Source organism: Artemia franciscana, chromosome 14 (genome assembly GCF_032884065.1).
Source record: "Artemia franciscana chromosome 14, ASM3288406v1, whole genome shotgun sequence".
Classification (NCBI taxonomy): domain Eukaryota; kingdom Metazoa; phylum Arthropoda; class Branchiopoda; order Anostraca; family Artemiidae; genus Artemia; species Artemia franciscana.
The window spans coordinates 5,661,789-5,674,473 of NC_088876.1; positions in this window are offsets into that span (position 1 = coordinate 5,661,789).

Consider the following 12,685-nt stretch of genomic DNA (forward strand, 5'->3'; position numbering starts at 1 on the left):
GGAGGAGGAGGGATTCAACCTCCTCAGTCAACCATATCCCATCTCATACATGAGATTTAAAACCTAACCTCGAAAGCATGCATAAATTTGCTGAAAGAAGTCCGTTGAGCAAAAGATGTATTTATTTGACAGAAAAACAAACAATTTTACCCAGAATCAACTGGCTTTGAAAGTAGAAAACTGATTGATTTTCCCTTATCATTATTGAAAACATGGATTTGTCTAGAAGTTAGTACTACTTAGAACATTAAATAATGCTACAGAAACTCCAATAGGGCCAACTCTAGCTTATCTTAGTAGTATTGAAGTTTATCAGGTTATGGCTAAGTTAAATTAATAAATCTTATTGCTGTTGTTTTGAGAAACAACAAGTCGGGTTTGGATTTCCAATGGGGTGGGGCATGTATCAAACTCGTCAAACACTCCTGCACTGCCTGCCTCTCTGGTGAAAAGTAGCTTAAAACTTTACGAAGAGTAAGATCCACTCTGTTTGTCATGACCATTTCGAATATATTATGGGGAAGGTAGTCAATCAATCAATCAATTTATTAATACTAAAAGAAAAAGTATTACAAAAGTAAATCAGTTAATAGGCCCAAGAAGCTTTGCTTGTAATGGGCCACAGAGAACAAGAATAAAACACTTTTATAAAATATATACAAGAAAAAAAAAAAAAAAAAAAAAAAAAAAAAAAAAAAAAAAAAATGGAACAAGACAAGGACATTTAACAGATAGAAGATTTAGAATTATCTTTTATTTTGGACTGGGTATGATTAAAAAAAAACGACCAGAAATTAATATAAAAAAAGACTAGTTTTCATAACTGAAAGTCTGAAAATTGCCCTTTTGTTTTTTTGGCCACTTTATCAGAATAAGACGCTTCAAATACCCCAGCAAGAATAAGTAAAAAATATAAAATTATCTATCTTGGTGTTAAAAAGGACTCCCTTTCGAATAATTGACCTGACTGCTACCCATTAGAAAAAGCTTAGCTTCACATTTTTTAGCTATTTGCAACTACGGCCATACTCTTAATTCTTCTCCTGATTAAATCGTACAAATATAATACTTTCGCCCCATCTCCATTAAAAATAAACAGCATAAGTTAATCCCTTGCACATGGCAAATTGTTGCCAGGGTTTTATTATTTTTTTCAAAGAGGAAAGGAACAATTATTAAAGAAAAAAAACTCATTTAGGCGATACTCTAGGCTTCAATTGAAATCGAGCACTGCTGAATGAGAATGATTACGTGGTTAGCTGAGCATGAAATTATAAATTTTACATCATTTGTCACATATTTAATAATTGATTTTGTCTGTTTTCCATTGGAATTGCTTATGGATAGTTTTTGGCACGTGCAGCTTTGTTGGCCACAAGTGGCTTTCGACTGCAATGAGTTAGTAGTAATATTTTGCCACATGCATAGCTAATTCAGATGGAAATATAGGAATGCTAAGGCATGAAATCAGAACAAACTATCAATATTCATTCAAAATTGCGTGGCCCTGCATAAATATTTCCAGGAGGAGGGAAGTTGTATTAACAATTTCACAGGGTGCTGCAACGTATTTTGAAAAGGAATGCAATAACAAGGGGTCTTTTGATACAAAAGTTTCAAGATATCCTCAGAAATAGCATAAAATTTGTACTTTATTGGACCAAAGATGAATACATACTCCGTTCTTTCCTTTCCCCCAAGCCCATTTTTTAGGCACCTAGGGAGACTGCAGAATACGTGAAAAGAGTAGTGTTTACTTCAACCTGTGTCTATCTATTTACTTATCCAACTTTGGAAGTTTGAGTAAGGGACAATGACTAATAGGGGCATTTGAGGAAAACCCTCTAGCACTAAAAAAATTAAGATCTTCATTGCTAAGTTGCCTCGGTTTCAATTCATCGGGCTGCAAGAGGTATTCAAATGCTTGCTCTAGTTATCACCTTAACATATGAAATACTACAAGCCAGGCCAGATATAGCACAATTAAACAGATTAATAGATTCAAGCAATAATTCATTTGTGAACAGATTACGCTCAGTCATAATTTCCTATTCAAGCTGCTCAGTGAACTCTAATGCAACTCAATCATTTTCTATGTTCGCCACCAAAAACTTCAAATTAAGCTCTAAACGCTTTATCCTTTAACCCAGTAACTGAAAGCGTCTATAGGGCCCCTAGTTCTGGTGGTGACAGTTCAAACTGATTCCTTTCCGAGGCTTGAATCACCCTACACCTATTTAGAGTGTGAACTCACTTTCCCGAAAGAGTCTTTGACGCTTTTACGACGCCCAATCTGCATCGGAATAATGAAGCAGAGTTCACACTCTGCATTCTGTCTCTAATCGAGTTTCTGACTCTTCCTAACACAACAAAAATCATTAAAAATAATGTACGAGACTGAGTCAAACAAAATACACCCAAATTCTAATTTAACAAAGATGAATCAGTATTCTTCAGGTTCGCAAAATATCTCCAACTATCTCCATGGTCACGGAATTCTAGACTGATTCTTTGAGAAAGCTGTATGTTCGATGAATAAGAAACACAATTCAAAGATAGCTAGCCATCTGTGGTACTAGGTACTAATGGACTGTGTATAGCTAGTAGGCTAGAAGATTAGACTGTTATTTGCTATATTCTAAAATTTTTTTTTTTTTTGTTGCACAAATTTATTTTGTTTTTTTATTTTTCATTTTCTAGTAATTATTTTTTTAAATTAAAGTTAAGGAAAGAGTTTGAATCTTTAAAACTAATATTTCTTAACATGAAACTCATGAAGGTCTTAAAAATTAATTGACGTAGTTGTTTACTTCACTATTTTAATAATTCAAGGATCCTATAAAAAAAAATGTTTGTGGAAATAGCAGCGAATTTTCAAATTTTTCAAAGACATGAGAAAAATAAAAAGGGGAAAGGTTTGATAAAAATTACAGTTTTAATCATCTATGTCCCTCCGATAAATAATCAACATAGTATCATCATTCACGACTATACGTAGTATGTGATGCTGATGCTTCTCAGATAATCCCCAAAAGTAGCTGCTAACTTGTTCTTAGAGGGGGTATCAACATGGCATTGTAGCCTAGAATAAGAGGATCAAATCGTGATTGACCATACGTTGTTTTAGCTAATTCTCTCCTTGAGGAATACTTTAAAATAGTTTTTGGCAGTTATATCTGAAATGGTAACAATGTAGAAGCGATGTTTAAGCGTGTCAGTGACATAATAGGAAATGCAAATTTGGGGAAATTTCGGTAATATATTCCCTCAAATATTTCAATATTTGTACGACTTTGTCGCCAGTTTCCTTTAATTTTCCTACAGTGCACATATTTTTGTGGGAGTTTCGCGCATGAACTTGTGCCTTATAAATTACACAGTTATATTTGCTTTTCTTTTTTCCAGGTGACTTTGCAAATTTGGCTTAAACAACGTACTCTTAACGTACCTAAAACTTACAATTTGTTGTCCTGCATTTGACCACGTCCCCACTGCGGTAATTCAGAAGATTTTACGTGATAATTTTCGCCAAATAAGAGGGTTTTTTTAGCCCTGATTCTCAAAACTAACAAGCCGATAAATGGGGAGAGAGAGAGAGGCGGAAAGAGGTACAGAGAAAGAAGAAAGACTGAATAAGGTTTTTATATAAAACTATGAACATAAAATTCATCAGTTTGAAACTGAATACATTACCGCTATTTATCGTGACTCTACAAAGTAAGAGTGCCTCTAAAAAGGCAAATAAATGAAGAGGTGTGCTCATTAATAATTGGATCAACGTTTTTGGTTTTACAAATGGACCCACAATTTTCGAATTTACAACCCGCCCCCCTCCCTGAATTTAGAAAATACTTTTTGTGTTATTTTTACTGAAAAAACTGGAATTTGTGCTTTGAGCATTCTATGTTCTTCGCAACATTTTACTGCATGCAAAGTTCATTTTCGCGGACAATGAAGGTAGACTTTATTTGCTTTTATTAGAATGGCTTGCAATGCAAACTTTGTATGGTGACTTTTGTGACCATCCTTCTCTGGCAAAGTTAGAAATTTCGTTTTTGTTCAATAGTTGAGTTCCAATATACGGTTCAATTTCTAACAAGGCAGTGTCCCTTTGTGAAGGAGTTCAATTCCTGAACTCTTTCCGAACACAGTTTTATTTCCGATAGGACATTAACCTTCTTTAAAATAGTTCCATTCCCTGGAGTTAACGGACCTTAATTAGCAATCATTTTCGTCAAATTTATTATTTTACTCAAACCCCAAGATGCTATAGGTATTACTTCATTTATTTAACACCGCTCGAACCCCTCCAAAAATAAATGAAAAAACCTTTGGGGTAGACTTTTCTTTATATTTGAGGAGCAATTAGTCTATTATCTTTTAAAGTTTCTAGTTGTCTTCTCAATTGCTTTGTGTATTTATCGGTGGGGTCAATTTTTATTTCTTCGTCAGTATTTTCATAGGCAGTGCAATAATGTTGCTTAAGTAAAGAGTGATGTTGGCATAATGTATCATTTATTTTTTTTAGACCTGGGCACTTCGAATAGAAGGAATTTGCATAGAAACTAGTTTCAAAGGCATTTTGAGAAAGTTTCTGCCAAAATAGCTGTTTGAACGCACAGAGAATGTAGTAGCCAACAATTATTGAGTTTGACTATACTGTCTTTATTTATCTACAGTTTACTACTGCTGCAACTAACACCACTACTACAGCTACCACTACTACTACTACTACCACACTACTACATTTAAAATTTTGAGGGGAAAATTGAACTAAACCGCCAGTGTAAAATTTCCCCTGTAATAATCACCCTCGAGAATTTGCCTCCAGACATAAAATGGTCCACATGGAAGCCCACCCCCAACACAAAGTCCCCCCCCCTCCCGAAAAAAATATGTATGCGAATATACACTGTATGTACATAATGGGGAAATTTTTTAACTTAAAGACCTATCTGGAAGCACTAGGAAGGGATCATCTTATGTCCAAAGGCACAGTTTTGGGTCTTTTCAAATATTCAGAGCAAATTGGCTATCTCGAAATTTGGATCGAACGATTTTGGGGAAAAGGGGGCATAGGAGAGGAGTCAGCTGCTCTTCGATCTTTTTGGTCATTTAAAAAGGTCACTAGAACTTTTAATTCCCGTTCAAATGAGCCCTCTCCCAGTATTCTAGGACTATTGGCTCGATAAGGACTATTGGCTCAATAAGAAATATTGTCAGATACTTAGATTTAGGTTAGAAATATGGCGCGGATCAATTGCGATAAAGTAAAGATTTGAAATCAAATATTTTATTACTAAGGAGGTGTCTTTTGAATTTAGGTTTTTTTTTTTTTAATTTGTGTTAGTTTTGAATCCCGTTCTCTGAATAAACGGGCCTTCAGATTGTGGGCCTAAATGTAGATTGAAACGCAAAGAAGGAGGAAAAGTTTGACTCCTTCGGCAAACTGGCAAGAAATTAAACTGACAAATATGATTCGTATGTTTTTCCAATGCAATTGAAAAATCAAAAACAACATTGGCCAAATTTTTTCAGTAAGATTGACAAAAATACATTCTAAGTCCACACTGGCTAAAAATGGCATATGACGAACCAGAACAAATAATATTAAATGAAGAATAAAGCTAAATAGCAGATAAAAATAGGGTAATATCAGCCCGTAGACAAAAAAGAAGTGAAAATAATAATAGTAGATACCTCCGCCAACCCGTCTTTAGTTCTCAAAAAAAGGGAGAAAAACTGACTGCCCCACTAACAATACTCCTGCAACAATATGCTTATAGCTCCGATTGGGGCGACTTCAAGGTCTAAGTTCTCCTTTATTTATCGATGAACAAAAACTGTAAAGTAGTAATGATAATATGATTAATAAATAGAAATAAAACCGAGGAATGCGTATATTCATATAATGAGTTCGGACTTATTATTTGTTTTTTATGGTAATTTGAGGCGTCAGAAAGGGTACTACAGAGTATTTGAATTTTTTTAGTTTATTTTATGAACTGCAGCAGCAGATGTGTGAGGAAAGTTCTGTGCATTGATTTGCATTATAGACATTGGTTATCAAGTTAAATCATGCTTATAACTAGTCTTGAAGAAATGTCTATTCCTCGCATGTTACTAAAATACAGAGGCACTTTTAAAGGGAGCACAAAAGGGGCACTTTCCCTGGCTTATAAATTTTAGGGGTTCAAAATTTCAAATAAATAATTATACGGTTGTAATCCTTTTGCAACTTTTGAATTTTATAACAAAATAGATGGCGCTGCTGGCAGCAAGTAAAAGCAAGGATAATTCAAAATTTTAATTTTTCTTATACCTTCATCCCCATTCCTTGAAAATATAAGTTGCAAGATCTAATTCAATTGATTTTAACTTTATTAAAATTCATTGTGCAATACTTAGATAAAGGGGTTTTGGCAAACATAAGAGTTGCCTATCAAATGTTACTAGCGATTGCAGTGTTGGTGGCCAGTAATGAGCAGTTCTTTTGTAGACTTAAATTAATATTTATTTAATTTCTAATTTGTAGACTTAAATTAATATTTATTTAATTTCTAATGGAGATAGAACTAAGGTATTCTATTTGTACCTTTTAATCAGGAAAAGGACTGAAGAATTTGGCCATAGTTGCAAGTAGCTAAAAATTGTGGAAACTAAGATTTTTCTAATGGGCAGCAGTCAGGTCAATTATTCGAAAGGGAGTCCTCATTAATACCAATATAGATAATTTTTTTATTTTTGCTTATTCTTGCAGAGATATTCGATGCTTCTTTTTCTGGTAAAATGTCCAAAAAGAAAAACTTTAGTGCAATGAGCGGGGGGATGCTGCGCCTTCCTTTCAGTTACGAAAACTAGTTTTTTTTGTTTTTTAAAATTAATTTCTGGTCATTTTTTTTAGTCATACCCAGTCCAAACCAAAATATGACATAGGTTACCTCCCCCACATTGTATCTCAAAGTCTTTATGCAGAAAAATACCGGATCGTATTCTTCCTAAAATTTTAATCTGCTTTCACCAGAGTGGCAGGCACTGCAGGATTGTCTGACGAGTTTTAAACCCATTTGAAACCCAGCCAAAATAAAACCCACCCTACTGGAAACCCAAACCCAACTTGTTGTGTCCCAAAACAGCAGGAGTAAGCTTTATTAATTCAACTCAGCCATAACCTGATAAGCTTCAACTGTACTAAGGCAAGCTAGAGTGGGCCCTATTGGAGTTTCTGTAGCATTATTTAACATTCTAAGTAGTACTAACTTCTTGATAAATCCATGTTTTTTCATAACGATAAGATAAAATCAATAAGTTTTTCACTTTCAAAGCCAGTTGATCCTGGGTTAAATTGTTGATGTCTGTCAAATAAACACATCTTTTGCTCATTGGATTTCTTTCAGCAAATTTATACATGCTTTCGATGTTAGGTTTAAAATCTCATGTATGAAATGGGAGGAGGTTGAATCCCTCCTCCTCCCTTCAGAGGTCTCATGTTGAAAAATATATACTAATTAGGTTACTATAAAACTTGGTATGTCGATAAACATGTTTCTTATTTTGAATTTTCTTACACGAAACATTTTAAAAAGTTCCTGATGATGCTCTTGACAGACAGTTTTCTCTTGACAAATTTGTAGAAAATCAGTTCTCAAGAAATAGAAAATAGAAAATTCTGTTTCTCAAGAAACAGAAGCGTATTTCAATCTTTGCGTGTAATAGGAAATCTCGACAAAATTATTGCCCCTACTCGCTTTTTCCACCTTATCAGGGTGAAAAAAGCACTGAAAATGACACTTTCAATGTCAAAGGATCTTAGGAAATATCATTTGTTTTTCCACCAAATAAATGAATTATTTATTCCTCCAAAGGATTCAACACGCACTATGCATGTTTTATTCTCTCTTAGATTTCAAATCCTTTCTGTTAGACTACTGCTTCCATAGCTTCAGTTCTGCTTCAAAAATGGCTGAGGCCCCCTCTTCCCCTAAAGGTCTCATGCTGACAACAAATGTATTCTAAATATTGCAGTGAATTATTGTGACAGATTCAATTGCCTATAATTATATTTCTGATAAGATATAAGTTGGTAAAACCTCCAATTTGGTGCTTTAAATTATGTTCGCATCAAATTTCAGCAGTTACAGTGACTTTAAAGACTATGTTCCCTGACGGGTTTGTAATAAATCAGTAATCCTCCTCTTTCTCAACAAATAGTAAAATCCAACATTTCTTTTTTATTCGTTTATTGCATTAACAATACTAGACTCTGTCACTGGTAGAACATAGTCAGTAATCCTCGTTAATGTTTATTACCCTTATATTTAGAAAATTTAGGAAGTGTTCTCATTGCAGCAAAATGAAACCATACGAATTGTCTGTTTTGAATTTTTTGACTAGATAAATGTTGAAAAAATCCCTAATACTACAACTAATAATAATAATAATAATAAATCACTGCAGCACCAAGGCGCCTGAGGCCAACACAGCTACGCACGCTCCTCCTCCAACCTAATCTATTTAAAGCCTTCCTCTTTACACCCTCCCAGGAAGTTCCCATTTCTTTTAAATCTTTATTTATGACATCCCCCCAACCCAGACAAGGACGACCTGCTTTCCGTGTAGCCCCAGACGGTTGGCCAAAGGACAATCTTCGGTAATCTGTCATCCTTCATCCGTAGAACGTGGCCTAGCCATCTCAACCTTTCTTTCATTATAGCCCTAGAAAGCGGGATTGAACCACATTTTTCTTACAGCCTACTGTTTGAAATACGGTCAGTCAGCCGGGTACCCAGAACAATCCGTAGGCAATTTCTCTGGAAAACATCTAGTAAATTTGCATCTGCTTTTCGGAGCGCCCATGCTTCAGAACAATATTTGACCACTATCGTCACTGTAGCTTCCAATATTCTAATCTTGGTTTGCAGACTAATCTTTCTATTCTTCCAAACTTTTTTTAACTATGAAAAAACAACCTGAACCTTAGCTATTCTACTTTTAACATCTTCACTGCTCCCACCATCTTTACTAATAATACTACCAAGGTAACTGAAGCTCCCAACCTGATCAATCTTTTCGTTACCCAATGTCACCTGTTCATCTTCACTTATTCCTACCCTTAGTGACTTAGTCTTCTTAACATTAATTTTCAAGCCTATTTTAGCACCCTGAACTCGCAAAACCTCTAAAACTTCATTTATTTTGATCACACTTTCATCTAATATGCTTAAATCATCAGCATAATCTAAGTCCAGGAGCGGTTTTCCTCCCCATTTGAATCCGTGGTCTCCAATTGCCTTTCCTGTTCTCCTTAAGACGAAGTCCATCAAAATGATCCAAATAAAGGGGGATAGAACACAACCCTGCTTAACTCCTGATTTAATAGAAAACCAGTTGCTAACCGCATTTCCTACCTTAACCGCAGCGGTATTATTCTCGTACATAGCATAAATCACTTTAATGTATTTTTCTGGTATACCATATAACGATAAGACCTTTGTCAACGCTCTTCTATCAACAGAATCGAAAGCTTGCTCATAATCGATAAAACTGAGGACCAAACATGTTTGACAACGAAGGGACTTCTCAATCATTAACCTAAGAGTGAAAACTTGGTCGGCACATCCTCTACCTTTTTTAAAACCGCATTGTTCTTCCCTTAAAAATTTGTCTACAGCATCTCTCAGTCTAAAAAGTATCATATTACTCAGTAATTTGCTACCTACAGAGACCAGACTAATGCCTCGATAATTACGACACTCACTCTTGTCACCTTTTTTATACAGTGGTTTAATTAAGGTTATCCTGAAATCATTGGGTACTTCCTCTTTTTTCAAAAATCATGTTGATAATGTTCAGTAGCTTATTCCTAACCTCAGAGCCACCATATTTAAGAAACTCATTAAGCATACTATCAGCACCTGGAGCCTTATTATTTTTTAATCCTTTAGTACTGTCACTAATTCTTCCTCACTAAACAAATTTTCCTTCACATCCAAGGTATCACAAACTTTTTCATTTTCATCTATATCTTTTCCTGCAAGTGTATCTCGGTTTAGCACATTCTCACAATGTTCCACCCATCTTTCTTTAACTTCTTCCTTATCACTAATTGTGGCCCCATGCGGCTATAAATCACGTATTTGTGTAGCTGCTGTGACTTCTAAGACCTTTTGCCTGAAAATTTTATGTGAAATCAATAAGCCCTGTCTCAAGAAATAGTATAATTCAAAATTTCTTCTTTAATTTATGCTAGGTATTAACAATTCTGTATTTCGTGATAAGCTGAAAAGTTTGCCAATGTTTTTCATAGATGGACTTGATAACCTAAAATCCGCAAATAGCTGTATTTTTTTTACATTGTCACATGTACTTGCATATGGGTTTCATACGTTGTGACATTATTTGTAATTCTGCCCTGAGGACAGTCGAGAGGAAAATCATAACAACAAAAAAAAAGAAATTCATTTTCATTCCGTTTTTTTTTCACTTGTCGTATCGTTGTTTTTCCTTCAGGGTGATTTGTTTTTAAATTAAAATTAAAGAGAGTTCAAATGTTCAAAACTAAATGTTTCTTTATATGAAACTCTTAACATTCATTAAAGATTATTAAACATTTTAAGGGTCTTAAACATTAATTGATGTTATTGTTTACTTCACTATCTTAATAATTTAAGAATCCTATGAAAAAATATGTTTGTTAAAATAGCAGCGAGTTTTCGAATTGATCAAAGAGACGAGGAAAAATAAAAAAGGGAAAAGGTTTGATAAAAATTACAGTTTCCATCATCTACGTCACTCCATCGAATAATAAACGTAATACCATCACTCACGACTTTAAGAAGTACCTGACGTTCTGATGCTTCTCAGATAATCGCCAATAAGTAGCTGCTAACTTGTTCTTAGAGGGGGGGGGATCAACATGGCAGCATAGCCTAGGTTAAGAGGATCAAAGCGTGATTAACATACGTTGTTTTAGATGATCCTCTCCTTGAGGACAACTTGAAATGGTTTTCGACAATTATGTCGGAAATGGGAATAATGTCAGAAGTAATGTTTAGCCGTTTCAGTGACATTATAAGGAATACAAATTTGGGGGTAATTTCGGTAACGTGTCCCTTCATATTTTTACGACTTTGTGGCCAGCAGTTCACGTATTTTTGGGGTAGTTTCGCGAACAAACTTGTGCCTTATAAACTTCACGGTTTGAGTTGCTTTTCTTTATTCTTAACCGGTAACTTCGGAAATTTGGCCTAAACAACTTACTCTTAAGGTACCTAAAGTTTACAATTTATTATCCTGCATTTGACTACGTCCCGATTGCGGTAATTCAGAAGACCTCATGTGATATTTTTTCGCCAAATAAAGAGTTTTGTTTTTAGTTCAGGTTCTCAAAAACAACAAGCGAATAAAGGACGGGGGAAAGAAAGCGAGAAAGAGAAAGGAGAGAGATTGAATAAGGTTTTTATGTAATATTAAGGAACACAAGATTAAGAGTAAGATATAAGATTAAGAGTAAGGACTAGACAAACACATTAAAGTGAATAGTGCTATGTAAGAAAAAAATATTGCTGCGGTTAAAATAGGAAATAACGCAGGTTGGCGGTACCGTATTGAAGGAGTTAAACGGGGTTTTGTTCTATTCCCTTTTATATGGATCGTTTTGATATCCTCTTCGTAAGAAAGGTGTTGTAATCCGTGAGGAATGACCTGGGTCGATTCTCCTTTGAGTCTGAACTTTTAGTAGCAGTATGCTAATTATTTTTTATAAATTATTTTTTACAAAAAAGAAACAAAATTGGATGGGGTTTAAAAAAAAGAGAGATTACTGATTATCGAGGTCTCTGTTTTCAAAAATACGTTTACATATATTTTTGCTGCTTTTGTATCAGTCGGGCCAATTTTTGTTTACGATTTCTACAATTTTCTTAGGAAAGAATTTAAGAAAAATTGGAACTTTTTGGGAGGGGAAAAGAGAAAAGCTTTGAATGGATTGGGATGGAGGAGCATCGTGCGCGGTTGTGTTGGTCTCAGGAGACATGGTGCTACTGTGAGTTCTTAGTAGCAGTAGCACCATCTTTTGAAAAATACCTTTAGTATACAATACTCTCAGTAGTACGAAACACCCAAAACTGATTTTTTTTTTTGCGCTCTCCTGTAAAACTCTAATTTCTATGAGTTTTTTTTAATTTTAAAATGTATTATTTATTTTTATTCATTTGTTTTTAATTAAATATAATCGCTGAGATTCCATTTTTTTTAAGGAATACGAAGTTCAAAGTACCAGTTTCTATAAATACACCAAAATAAGACATGTAAAAACAGGCCAGAGAACATTACTTTTTAGCGATTTCAATCCTTATTTTTGGGGTAAAGTGAGTTTATATATAATACAAAGACAAGCTAATTAAGTTTTTGGACGGCTTTTAACTGATAGCTCCCAATGAGAGTTGGAAAATTCTGAAATGTGAAAAACACATAAAAATATTTAATAAAAGCCTATATATTTGATTGACATTTTCCAGTAACATTTGAAAATAATGTATAATATGGATTATTGTGCTAAGCTTTTTAGTTGATCTATGAAAAAACTCCAAAACTTAGATACTCTCGTCTTTTTATTACAAATAAAAATTTGTAGAAAAGTGTTTCTTCTTACTGCCACTTCTACGAATAGAATGGGAAGAATTTA